Raw genomic sequence first — 14,458 nt, 5'->3', positions numbered from 1 at the left:
GTGCCATCTTTCGGATGAGATGTTAAACCGAGGTCCCGTCTGCCCCCTCAGGTGATATAAATGATCCAATTGCACTATTTGAAGAAGTGTAGGGGAGTTCTCCCTGGTGTCCTGGCCAATATTTATCTCCCAATCAACATCACTAAAACAGATTATCTGGTTATTGTCACATTGTTGCTTGCTGTGTGCAAATTGGCTGCCAGGTTCCCTACATTACAACTGTGACTACACTTCAAAGGTACTTAATTGGCTGTAAGGCGCTTTGGGACGTGCTGAGGTTGTGAAAGGTGCTATATGAATGCAAGTCTTTTTTTCTCTCAACCAAGCATGGCACCAAAGAGTTCTACAAAAACAGATCAATGGGGGTGAAAAGGAAAACCGCCAATACCTGGAGTCATACCTGATGCACAGGAAGGTGGTTGCCAGAGGCTAATTATCACAGCCCCAGTACCGGTACATTGCTGGCAGAATTCCTCGGGGCAGTGTCCTTGGTCCAACCACCTCAGCTGCTTCATCAACATTTTCCATTTGTCATAAAGTTAGGAGTGGGGCTGCACCATGACAATCCCAAAGTATTCGGCTCCTTTCATAACTCATAATAAAGCTACAGCAGGACCTGGAGAACATCCATCACCTCCCAAGTTCCCCTCCCAATCACTCGCCATCCTGATTTGGACATGTATTGCTACTCCTTCACCGTGGCTGGGTCAATATCCTGGAATTTCCTACCTAACATCATTGTAGAAGCAGCATCACCACAAGGACTGGAATGGTTCAAGTAGAAGGCCCACCACCACCTTCTCCGAGCAACTAGAGATGGACAATAAATGTGGCCTTGCCAATATTGTCCATATTCTGAAAACAATTTTTTTTTTTTTTTAAGTGCCCCAACCATTCTTTTGCAGGTGTTAGAAGGCAATGAACATTGGTAGGCAATTCAACTGTAGAATGCATCATATACAAGCCCACTCTTGTCCTTACAATAGCGAAATACTGCGGATGCTGGAAATCTGAAATAACAACAGAAAATGCTGGAAACACTCAGCAGGTCAGGCAGCATCTGTGGAGAGAGAAACAGTCAACGTTTCAGGTCGATGACCCTTCGTCAGAACTGGAAAAGGTTAGAGATGTAACAGATTTTTAAGCAAGTGTAGGGCAGGGAAAGGGAGCAAAGAACAAAGGGACGGTCTGTGATAGGATGGAAGGCAGGAGAGATTAAAAGACAAAAGGGATGATGGTGCAAGGCAAAAGGAGATGGTAATGGGACAAGTTAAACTAAAGATGACTAGATGAGGTGTAAGTGGCAATGGCAGAATCATCAACAGCTGCCATGTGAGAGAGAAAAATTATCGGGGCCGAGGTTATAGTCTGAAATTGTTGAACTCGATGTTGAGTCCAGAAGGCTGTAAAGTGCCTAATGGAAAGAAAGGCCACTCTTGTCCTTGCCTGACTTTCCTGTGTATGGTCCGTCCAGCAGGGGTTGGTTGCACAGCAATCTGGAACCTGTCTGATTCCCATCACAGGGCACTGAGACTAATTGTCGCACCTCTACTGCTGCCCCCTGCATCTATTTTCTATTTTGTTTGTCTTCCTCTTCATGCTCCTGAGTTTTTCACAGAGGGCTGTTAAGATCGGGAACACACTACCTGAAAGGATGTTGGAATCAGATTCCATAGGAACTTTCAAAAAGCTATTGGACATGTTCTAGAAGAGGACTCATTTGCAGAACGTTTCCCCTAAGTAGAGGGGTCAATAACCAGGGGGCATAGTTTCAAGGTAAGGGGCAGGAGGTTTAGAGGGGATTTGAGGAAAAACTTTTTCTCCCAGAGGGTGGTTGGAATCTGGAACTCACTGCCTGAAAGGGTGGTAGAGGCAGGAACCCTCACAACATTCAAGAAGCATTTAGATGAGCACTTGAAACGCCATAGCATACAAGGCTACGGACCAAATGCTGGAAAATGGGATTAGAATAGACAGGGTTTGATGGCCGGCACAGACACGATGGGCCGAAGGGCCTATTTCTGTGCTGTATAACTCTATGACTATTATAGGGATAAAGCTAGGATGTGGGATTAAATTAGATAGTTCTTTCAAAGAGCTGGCACAGGCACGGCGGGCCGAATGGCCTCCTTCTGAGCTGTAAGATTCTATGATTCTATTCTATGTTGTTTATTTATTTTACCATAAGTTCCTGAGGCCTGTCATGTATTTTAAATGGGAGTAAGTTAACTAAATTAGCAGAGTCAAAGCTGCATGAAGGTTAGATGGTCTTATGCCAGTTCAGTTCTGTGACAGGACCTGTTAGAGCCTCGTCTTATTTATTCAGCCAAGTGTAGGAGTCTCTGCACTCCTAGCAAAGAATCTGTAAACTCACTGGAAGTTAACAAACTGAGTTTAATGTATTAAAATTTTACAAAACAAGAAAATGCAGGAGAAGCTCTAAACAGGTCTTTTCTCTAACTCTCTACACGAGGACTGGCTGGCCACGCCCTCTACCTCTGACGTCATGGCGTCATCACATTTCCCGCCGTTGGGGACGTCACATGACCCACGTGATGACGTCATCGCGTCAGATCGCGATTTTGTCGATCTAGCTCTGTTTAACCAGAGCTAACACTGAAAGGTAATAACATGATTAAAGGCAATTATACACATCACTGTGTGAGTCTCTTAGTGGCTTTGCCACACAAGTGTTTTTTATCGTGGGTGTGTGTTGCGGGAGTTGGGCGGAGAGGGTATAGCTCTGCAAAATGTACTGTTCGCTGGATGCTTCGGGATAGTTCAGAGGGATCCACGATGAAGACCCTGGAGAGAAATGGGGAGGCATGTTGGGGGAAAATTACTAATAAGAAATGTTAAGGAAGTGGTATCAGGGCACTTAGAAAATCATAATATGATTAGGCAGAGTCAACATGGTTTTATCGAGGGGCCATATGGCCTACTCTTATTTCTTATGTTAGATTGAAAGTTATGTTTTGAGAGAGCACAAAACTAGTGAGAAATATAGAAGGTGGGTGAAATTTAAATGTTTTATGTTGCACTTTCTCTCACACAAACTGTTCATACTCATTCACTCTCCTTTCAATTCAATTCAATTTTATTTGCCATATGTAACCAGTACAAGTACAATTACAATGGAATGCTTACTCCCCGTAGGGACATGTCAGCTATTCTTACAGTGCCGTGTTCAGAAAGTCAATACAATGGCTTCCAGTGGCAGTGGGAGCACGATGTCCCTCAGCCGCTCCGTCCTCCTCGTCACCGCGGCCTCCTCCTCACTGTTGCCAGCTCCACGTGTGGTGGCCTGCTTCTCCTGCTCACGATCCGACCTCTGGCCGCCGTGCCCGGCTCCCCTCCTCCCAGTCGGACTGCGAGCTTCCCGCCATGGAGCTGCCGGCCGACGTGCTGCAGCGGGTCGTCGTGGCTGCTGCTGCTGCTCCTGTTTAGTAATAAAACTAAAATCCAGGGTACAACATGACACTGGGAAAAGCTGAAAATGGGTAGTAATCAGAAGAGGTGTAGCGTCAGATTGAGGGAAGGTGCTGAGTGGAGTATCACAGGTTTTGTTTCCACATAAATGACCTGGATGCAAAGATCAATTGTTAATCTTTTGGCAATACTAAAACAGGGAGTGCAGAAGGGATGGGGGATGCAGTTGATATTTTGCAGAAGGATTTAGATGGGAGAAAAAAGGATAATGAAATTTAATACCCACATATGCAAAATATTGCAAATTGGCAACCAGAATGAGCACCACAGGTATACAATGAATGGAACAAAAATGAGCACAGGGTACATTTGAAAGGGAGCTGGGAATGATAGTAGACTTGACAGTTTAAAAATCAGGACAGTGGGCGAGAAGCTGTTAAATAGACTGTTGGGGCACAGAGCCAGAGTGTCAGTCCACAGAGGCCTCATCATTGACTGGTCAGATCAGACTTGGGAGTAATGTGTGTGGTATTAGTCACCACCCCTCAAAAACGGACCGGGTCAAGCAAGGCTGTGTCATCGCACCAACGTTCTTCCCGATCTTCCTGACTGCAATGCTCCATCTCACCCTCAGTAAGCTGGAGTGGAGCTAATCTACAGAACAAACGGGAAACTGTTCAACCTCCATCGCCTCCAGTCCAGATGCAAGGTCGTCCCTTCCTCTGTCGTCGAATTACAGTATGCAGATGACGCTTGCGTCTGCGCTCACTCAGAGGTCGAACTCCAAACCATCGTTAACACCTTCACCGAAGCGTACGAGAGCATGGGCCTTACACTAAACATCCGTAAGACAAAGGTCCTCTACCAACCTGCCCCGCCACACAGTACTGCCCCCCGATGATCAAAATCCATGACAAGGCCTCAGACAACATGGACCACTTTCCATACCTCGGGAGCCTACTGTCAACAAGGGCAGACATCGACGACGAAGTCCAACACCGCCTTCAGTGTGCCAGTGCAGCCTTCGGTCGCCTGAGGAAGAGAGTGTTTGAAGAGCAGGACCTCAAATCCGGCACCAAGCTCATGGTCTACAGAGCAGTAGTAATACCCACCCTCCTGTATGCCTCAGAGACATGGACCATGTACAGCAGGCACCTCAAAGCACTGGAGAGGTACCACCAACGCTGCCTCCGCAAGATCCTGCAAATCCATTGGCAGTATAGGTGCACCAACGTCAGTGTTCTCGCTCAGGCCAACATCCTCAGCATTGAAGATTTGACCACGCTTGATCAGCTCCGATGGACGGGCCACATCGTCTGCATGCCTGATACGAGACTCCCAAAACAAGCGCTCTACTCGGAGCTCCGAAACAGCAAGAGAGGCCCAGGTGGGCAGAGGAAACACTTCAAGGACACCCTCAAAGCCTCCTTGAAAAAGTGCAACATCCCCACCAACACCTGGGAATCCCTGGCCCAAGACCATACAAAGTGAAGGAGAAGCATCTGGGAAGGAGCTGAATACCTCGAGTCTCTTCGCCGGAAGCCAAGCGCAAACAGCGCAAGGAGCGCACGTCAACCCAAGCACCCCACTCACCCGCCCCTTCAACCACCGTCTGCCCCACCTGTGACAGAGACTGTAGGTCCCGCATTGGGCTCATCAGTCACATGAGAACTCATTTTTAATGTGGAAACAAGTCATCCTCGGTTCCGAGGGACTGTCTAAGAAGAAGATTAGTCACCACACTTCAAAAGCAGACATGTCTCCATTGTAAACTGTGCAGAGAAAAGCAACAAGAATGGTCCCAAGGGTACAGAGGAGGGTCTATGAGGAAAAGAGGCTTAAGTTCTACAATCTAGAAACAACACAGGTAAAGTGGGGACCTCGTTAAAGTATACAATATTAAGTGATATAGATAAGATGAATCCAGAATGTTATTTCAAGGCCAGAGGACATGATTTTATTGATTGGTAAACTTAAAATAGATATTAAAAAGAAATCTTTACTCAAAGGGTGATGAACGTTTGGAATAATCTAACAGTTGAGGGTGTTCAAGATGCAGTTGGATGCTTGGCTGGAAGAGCTGGAGTACTAGAGGGACGAACTCTATGGGCTGAATGGCCTTTTCTTGTCTTTCACACTCCTTGTTATGCTTACAGGTTCCTTCCCTAATGCCTCATTTACAGTGACACAGGAGTTGAGTAGACCAGAGAAATGGTAGGGATCGGTTCTCATTTGTTATGGCAAATAGAAAATAGGCAGGAAAAATAAAGGTCACTTTTACCATTTACTTTTGTCAATGTTGAATTTTCCATACTTCAGGGGGCTCCTTGGAGTTCCTGTCACCATTAGAGTTACCAGGTACAATAACCAGCAACCTGCCTGCTTCCTGCCCTCCTTCAATCCATCCTGGGCATTGGCATTTTATTTTGTTGCTGTGGGCGTAAAATGCTCATCAAGAAAGTGGAGCGAGGAAGGAAGGGGAAGGTGCGTTTGTTTGGGGGGTCATGTTGTAGGTTGGCTGAAATGCTATGAAGATGATCTGGCGAATACAGAGGCTGGCGAGGTGGAAGGCGAGGACCAGGGAAACTCTGGTCACGGTTGTCACAGAGGGAAGAGGCAGAAGCATGGGAGAAGGGACAGACCTGGTCAAGTGCCCTGTGGACCACAGCAGAGGGGAATCCACGGCTGAGGCAAAGGGAGGACATTTCAGAATCTCTGGAGCGGAAGGTAGAGCCATCAGAGCACAATTGTTCTGATCATATTAATACGCCTGTTCGCCTCTTATTTTGCAGTTCTGAAGAAAGGGCCACACCTGAAATGGAAATGTATCTGTTACTTCCACAGATGCTGGGTGTTTCCAGCATTTTAGGTTTCTGTTTTAGCCTTCCCCATCTGTCTTGTGATCTTAGATGACTAATTTCCACACCAGCCAGTGCATGCATTCACTTAATCCACTTGGGGGAGCTGAATGCTCCATTCTTTGAATTAATCGTGTGCCAGTATAGAATACAACACCTGCAGCAAACATTACACATGCAGACGTGGACAGAAGCAAAGTACCACAGATGCTGCCAATCACTTCTCTACCTCTGGGGATAGGCTGTCCACTGACATCTATTACAAACTCGCTGACTCCCAAAACTACTTGGATTATACTTCTTCCCACCTTGTAAGGACTCCGCTCCCTTCTCCCAATTTCTCCATCTCCCATCGCATCTGCTCTGATGAGGCTACTTTCCACACTAGATGGTGGATAAGACCCTTGACTGAGTCCGTTCCATTTCTCGTGCTTCTGCGCTCACCCTTTCTTCCCCCCTCCCCTCTCAGAATGGTGACAGGGTCCCCTTGGTCCTCACCTTCCACCCCCACCAGCCTCCATATCACCATCCGCCATTTCAGCCACCTCCAATGTGATTCCACCACCAAATACATCTTGCTCTCCCCTCTCTGCATTCCAAAGGGACTGATTCCTCCATGACACCCTGGTTCACTCTTCCATCATCCTCACCACCCTGGTCATTCACCACCTCTCGCACCACTGTTCCAGGCTCCAAACATTCCTTCCGGGTAAGACAGAAATTTACCAGTACTTACCTCTAACCTAATATACTGTATTCGCTGCTCATGGTGCGATCTCCTCTCCACCGGGCTAACCAAATGCAGATAAGGTGACCGCATTGCCGAACACCTCTGTTCATTTCACAAGCGCGACCCAGAACTCCCTGGCGCCTAGCACTTGCTAACGTCAAAATTAATTCTTCAGTTCTAGAAGATTTACTTGGAGTCGGTGCAGAGGAGATTTACTAGAATGATACCAGGGATGAGGGACTTCAGTTATGTGGAGAGACCAGAGAAGCTGGGCTTTTTCTCCTTCGAGCAGAGAAGGTTAAGGGGAGATTTAATAGAGGTGTTCAAAATTATGTAGGGTTTTGATAAGAGTAAATAAAGATAAAGGCCTAGAAATTCGGTAGGCTTAGCGCCGCTTTTGAGGCGCTAGAGGGCCTAGCGCCGGAGTTATGGCCAGTTTGGAAATTGAGTGGGTCCCTAAATCGGCGTTAGGCCGTTAGCGCTGCGCCGGCACCGATGACGTCATCGGTGTGCGCAGCGTCCCGGTTGCCATGGTAACCCGCCCGAACTCCGAAATTGACTTGCGGCCGCCTCGCCGGTGGCAGCCGCAAGCAACGTTCTGGCAGAGGTGCCTTACTGGACTTTGCGCCGGCGCATTAAAGGCCCCGCGGTGGCCGGCCGCTTTCCCGCCGGCCGCCTGGCCGCAGCTCCCTCCCCGGACTTCTCACCCCCCCGGGACAGATGCAAGCCCGGCACTTGTCCGAGGTGCCGGGCTCATTTTTACAATGATTTTCGCGGGCCGCGGCCGGGTGCAGGCAGCTCCTCCTTAAGGGAAGGAGGCCTGCACTTCCCGAACTTGCCGCACCGCAGCGGGCGCCGCAGCGCCGGAATAGCGCCGCAATTCAGCGCGTAGCGCCAGTTTTCAGGCGCAAACAGCTTTCAGCAGCGCCGGCAGCCGTTTGGGCGCAGAACTAGTGAATTTTTGGCCCGCCCAGCGCGACTTAGCTCCGGCACTAACTTCCGGCGCTAAAGCCAGCGCTGCGCCAAAACCCAATTTCTAGGCCAAACTGTTTTCAATGACTGGAGGGTCGACTGGAGGGTTGGAAACCAGAGTGGAGATGAGCAATTTTTTTTTTTACGCAGCGAGTTGCTATGACATGGAATGCACTGCCTGAAAGGGTGGTGGCACCAGCTTCAATAGCAACTTTCAAAAGGGAATTGGATATATGCTTGAACAGAAAAAATTTGCAGGCCTACGGGAAAAGAGCAGGGGAGTGGGATTAATTGGATAGCTCTTTCAAAGAGCCGGCACAGGCACAATGGGCCGAATGGCCTCTTTTTGTGCTGTATGATTCTATTCTATGAAAAGTTGGTTCTTGGAAAATCATAAATGATAAAGGGCTGAATATCATTGTCATTAAATGTTAAGGCTGCCACATCTAATGATGATGAGGAACTGGGAATTGCGAGTGCTCCCACTGGAATGGCAGAATCACCCACCAGGAAACAACAGTGGAAGCATCATTGCGAGTGCACTGGATCCTGGGATATCAAAATAAATTCGTCTTTATCAAATGTCTCGGGACTTTTTGTTTTACATTAGTACTGCTAATATAAGTGCAGTTGTTGTAAACCCTTTAGCGATACTGAGATTGCGAAGGAATGCTTGCTGGAAATAACAAAAGCAAGAGTTAATGAGAGACTGGTGAAAGGCATTCAAAAAGTCCCATTTTTTAATTCAACAAGTGTGTGCCACGTAGAAGTTTTGTCTGATGGTTTTAACAGGTAATAATTAGATCTGAAAGGTGCACAGTGCTGTCACTGCAGTGGATGAATCAGGCGACATAAGCGACATTGCATAGTTGTCCAGTTGTACAGTGATAAAGCATTTATTGAAGACCTATTTATAATGTTGCCTTTGAAAAATCACACAGGAGAAAATGAGCTTTTTGAGCAGCTGTAACCATCGCTCCAGGGGCAAGAGCCCAGTGTGTTCAGAAAGTGTCCATAACCACAGACAGAGCTCCTGCAATTATGAGAATAGGTTGGTGGCCAAAGTGAAGGAACAAAATCTAGCTCTGTGGGGGCATTATTCATCAGTCCGTGCTTCATGGAAAACTCAAAAGCAAAGTTGAGGATATCTAGTGCACACTCGTGCAGTTGACCAACTTAATTTCCTACAACAGTGACGACACCTCAAAAGTGCTTAATTGGCTGTAAAGTGCTTTGGGACATCCTGAGGTGTTGGCACGTGGAACTCGGTTAATTCAGCTTCCGAAAGGTGTTCATGTTTAGTTCATTCAATATAGGGGAAAAATATGGTTGGCATCATTAGAGTGAGAGATACAGATTTCACTTAGCAACAGCCAGTGTTCAAGATTGAAGTAAGGTCATGGGATGTTTATAGTATTGCCATACTGTAAACCTCCCAACACATACCATTGCAATCTTTGCAGGAGGATGTTGAAGTACGAGGCGGTTGAAGGATGGTACATTGAACGTAAACTACCGAATGTTGATATACAAAAAACGTAAACTTGTGTGCATCGGCTGAAGGACGGGGCTTTTGACCGGAGGCTACCAAATAAGGCCAGGCGACTTCCAGTTTGATATAGTGTCTAAATACAAGCTTTTTCCTTTTTTCAAGCAGCAAGAGGTGGCAGCCATGTCTAGGTTCGCGTGGTCTATCTGTTACTATACTCCGCTTGTAAATTGCTTTTTATGCTGAAGTTAAAGACTAAAATGATTATAACCAGAAGATTGAATTCATTACTACTCAAGTGAACAAACAGAACACTGTTTTACGACAACATTGGCCAGCCGAGCGAAGGATCTATTCTTGTTGCTGTTTGAAAACCGGGGGCGTCGAGACGGGACTGAATTCGAACCTCAGCCATCAAGAACTCAATCGCAAACGAGCTCTGGGGTAGGAGGTAGACTACTTTCACCAACGACAAACCAAGGCAACGTAGCAGGACTCAGGATAAAAGAACACATACATGTGTGAGTAGTATTCAATTTAATGACAGATAAAATGTTATATGGTGTTTTAACGTGACAGTGGCTGAAGGACCACTGTACTAATCATATAGTTCTCAATCTCTTATAGGCATCATAGAAAGGGGGAGGTTGTGGTAAGTGGGGAAATTGGAGACTGATCACCTCCAATAAAGGCCGAGTCCAAGAAGGAGAGGGCCAAATAGGGAACAGCTGTAAAAATAAACGATAATAAAAGAATTTTATTGTGGATGTTGTGGGCAGGTTACGTCTAATAGCACACTCGGGAAGGACCTTTTGAGGAGGGCAACAGTGACCCTTACAGGGACCTTACGATGAAGTGTGATAAAGGTCGAGTCCAAGAAGAGGGCCAAACAGAGAATAACTGTAAAAATAAAATGTTAAACAATAATATTGAAGTACCCCCATGGAGGGTGTGGGCAGAAGATGATAAAGGCAGGCTGTCGTTACACTATGCAGCTCACGTTTGCACACAATGTGGTGACGTAAGGGTTAACTACAATGAGAGAGATGAAAGAGAGGGAAAATGGACACTAGCAGCAAGGAAACAGGAATGGTAATCTAAACTGTATGCTAACCAAACTCCAGGCAGGGGCTGTGGTAGCAGCTGCACAAGTTCTAGGAACTCAGCAAATGAATGAAAAGAACATTAAGTTACAGCATCAAACTGGGCTGCTGAGTTGATCGTTTAAAAGGAAGGGAAAAAAAACGTAAAGTTGAACCGTCACTGAAGCGGATGGTACATGCAGCCTGCTTCTGTACCAAGAAAAATAAAACACAAGATTACCGAGTGAAAGCAACCATAAAGGATGCTGGAATTTCAGTTGTGTGAAAGTGTGCAAGTTTTTAAAAGGTACAAAGACTGAGGGGAAAAAATATTAAAAAGATGGCGTTTGGGAAAGTTTTCTTAAATTTACATGAAGTGACGCAATGGCGTCTGACAATGTTTTGCTCTGCCTTCTTATAAGCCTACAAAGAAGTTAACCCTTTCCGCTGACAGCTGTTTGCTTAATTCAGCAAGGAGCCATTTTGTTTTGCTGGATGTAAATTTATATGGGGAATTAATAAACTTAAGTTTCTTAATTTAAGTGGATATTTCCCCACGGTAACAGGAGGAAATTATGAATTGTCAAATTAACCCATTGGGCTCTTAAGCAGAGCCACAATGGATTCTCTGTTTTTTTGTTCTTATAAACAGGGTATACCACTGTTTCCTGGACTGTATGGAGGTTGATGGCATAGCAAGAGATCCAGCAGTTTTAAGAATTTATCTGCAGACATCGAATGTCACAGCGTGGTGACAAAATTGGACTTAAGACTTTAACCTATTGGGATCGTTTGTTATTTTCCAAGACACATTGTTCGGAGGGGAAAATAAATGACTTGTATCCAAACGCAATTGTTACTTTTGTCTTCTTTTGTAAAATCACAAAGTCTGGACATAACTTGTTTGTGAAATTAAAAGTTGCTGTTCAAGCACTTGGGAAGGGAAATTTATCTGAAATTTAAGGGGAAAATCAAATTTTATTTTTGAAAAGGTCCAGTCTACATGGTTCCGTCCAAACTGTATTCAGAAAGATCTTTTTTGGGGGAGACTGTTGTGTTATAGGTAACTAACATCCCTCATCTTGCAGATTGAATTGCTCTCTGGCATATTTTCAGGTTCTTTTAGAACAATGAAAGGCCCAAGAGGTTCAGTTAAATAAAATTAAACAAACAAAATGTGTTAAAACTTGGACCAAGTGGGAATGTTTGATCTATGTTTTAAAGATATTATAATATTGTATTATATAGAGCGCCCCAGATGGGCAGAGGAAACGCTTCAAGGACACCCTCAAAGCCTCCTTGAAAAAGTGTAACATCCCCACCGACACTTGGGAATCCCTGGCCCAAGACCGCACAAAGTGGAGAAGCATCCGGGAAGGCGCCGAACACTTCGAGTCTCTTCGCCGGGAGCAAGCGGAAGCCAAGCGCAGGCAGCGCAAGGAGCGCATGTCAACCCAAGCACCCCACCCACCCGCCCCTTCAACCACCGTCTGCCCCACCTGTGACAGAGACTGTAGGTCCCGCATTGGACTCATCAGTCACCTGTGAACTCATTTTTAGTGTGGAAGCAAGTCATCCTCGGTTCCGAGGGGCTGCCTAAGAAGAGAAGACTGTAAAGTTCCTCCGGGGCTCATGAATGAAATGGGGAATACTGTATAAAATTGAATGAGAGGAAGTGAGTGAGGATGTAAGATGAAAACAGGAAAACTACACCACCAAATGGGAATTTTACTAAACTCATTGTTCTTAGGTGAATTGGCATAAATCACCTGGGTGCAATCTGGTATTAATGTACCTTCTTGTGAAAGTCAGGGAAGTGTAGTAAATTGATAAGCTTTCTCTTGGAGATGTTTGTGTTATTGCCTATTCTGAACAATAAGAAAACTGCATTTGATAGCCTGGCCACTACCCGAGACATTGAGACCATGCAGGGGGACGTGAGCAAAGATCTCCAGATGCCCCACGATCTTTTGATAAGATCACCTGAAAGCCCGAGAATGGCTTGGATCAGATGTCACGTGTGGCGTGATATTGGGATACCGGCATGCTTGCAAATGTAAATGTGTTATGTGTGAAGTAACTAACATGCGGGAATCCATGATGAATTTGCACTGAAGAACGGGTCTCAGACATGCTCAGTTGTTGACAACAGCACAACATGAAATGGTTATTGTGGCCCAGGAAAGTGAGACAACTTTTTAATTCATGAAAGCACTGAAACATACTCCATAGAGAAACCAACTCTGAAATAATCAGGATAGAGTTAAACACACTGCTATCTTCCTATGGGATTCTGGCATTAAAGAAAATAGCTTTAGGGATTCTGGTCATTGCGTTATGCTGTGTAAGGAAGTCGATTATTAACATAGAAAACATAAGGAAAGGTAGGGAGATACCAAGGGATCACCAAGAGGAAGCCAGGATTATTAAAGACAAAGGGGAAATTCAGTTGTTTGCGCCTCCCGTTAGCACCTTAAGAGGGCGCTAATGGAGCGCAAAGCAACTAGCGCCCGGGCGCAGCGATGTTTATGCCGCTCGTGAAATTAACTAGACATTTTGCGGCGGTGCTAAACACTACCGCCACGGTCTCCTGCGCCGGCAGATTGTGACGTCAGTCGAGTGCGTAACGCCTCGTTAGCACCCCGGACCGGATATTGAGTGGCGCCCCCTGCCTTACCGCCTGCTGCTAGCAATGGCAGGTTGAGGGGAGCGTTATGCTGTCAGAAAGGGACTAGGGAGCACTATTTAAAGGCGACCGCTTCCTGCCTTTTTTTGTCGGTGACATTTTTGCACCACGCATTCTGAGAGACACTTCTGGAAAGATTCAACGCTGTGTGAAGGAGTTTTGAGTACTGAGCAGCACTTTGCAGGTTTATTTTGATTTGCCCTTCCTTGCTTCGCCAGCGCTCCTCGGCCTTTGCGCCTTAAGACAGGTGTGAAGCGCCTGATTTAGCGCTCCAATCACCTCCAGGGGCGATAAAAGCCAAGTTTACTGTCGGAGGTGATAATTAGCGCCAGGCGCTAAACTTTGCGTACGGCCGATAACAGCGCCCCAAATGGGGCGATACCGAATTTTTCCCCCAAAAAAGGATATAAAGCACTTTGCTAAGAGTTAATGTAACCCATAAAAAAAGGACATGTTGGCATATGGAACTCGGTTAATTCAGCTTCCGAAAGGTGTTCACGTTTAGTTCATTCAATATAGGGGAAAAATGTGGTTGGCATCATTAGAGATACAGATTACACTTAGCAACAGCCAGTGTTCAAGATTGAAGTAAGGCCTTGGGATGTTTATAGTATTGCCATACTGTAAACCTCCCATCACATACAATTGCAATTTTTGGACGAGGATGTTGAAGTACAAGGCGGTTGAAGGACAGTACATTGAAAATAAACTACCGAATGTTGATGTACGAGAAATGTAAACTTGTGTGCATCAGCTGAAGGACGGGGCTTTTGACCGGAGACTACCAAATAGGGCCAGGCCACTTCCAGTTTGATAGAGAGTAGTGTATAAATATAAGCTTTTTCCTTTTTTCAAGCAGCACGAGGTGGGAGCCATGCCTAGGTTCGCGTATTCTATCTGTGACTGTACTCCGCTTGTAAATTGCTTTTTATCCTGAAGTTAAAAGAATAAAATGATTATAACCAGAAGACTGAATTCATTACTACTCAAGTGAACAGAAGAAGTCTGTTTTAAGACAACATTAGTCATCAAAGGTGCAATATAAATGCAAGTTCATTCTTTCTTTAATTCCCCACCGTAGCACTGGCAACGAACAATAAGCATGACGACCATCTGGTGCACTGGGATGTCAGACAGCCAAGTGAAGGGCGTGTGTTGTGAAGAATGAGGTAGTCTTGGAATTCCTCAAAAGCCTCCACGGTCTGCTGACTG

The 14,458-nt window shown here is 45.8% G+C and overlaps 1 long non-coding RNA gene across 1 annotated transcript; it reads left to right on the top strand.

Moving 5' to 3' along the window:
- The first annotated feature begins 7,697 nt into the window (after window positions 1-7,697).
- Window positions 7,698-14,214, top strand: LOC147120942 (uncharacterized). Its single transcript, XR_015075913.1, has 2 exons — window positions 7,698-10,867; window positions 11,809-14,214. It is a non-coding gene; the product is annotated as an uncharacterized LOC147120942 (long non-coding RNA).
- Window positions 14,215-14,458: the final 244 nt, after the last annotated feature.

Source organism: Somniosus microcephalus, chromosome 3 (assembly GCF_052327205.1).
Source record: "Somniosus microcephalus isolate GS21.2 chromosome 3, FLI_Smic_1.0, whole genome shotgun sequence".
NCBI classification, from domain to species: Eukaryota; Metazoa; Chordata; class Chondrichthyes; order Squaliformes; family Somniosidae; genus Somniosus; species Somniosus microcephalus.
Note: the sequence above shows the minus strand (reverse complement) of the source record. Positions and strands in the feature narration are given on the sequence as shown.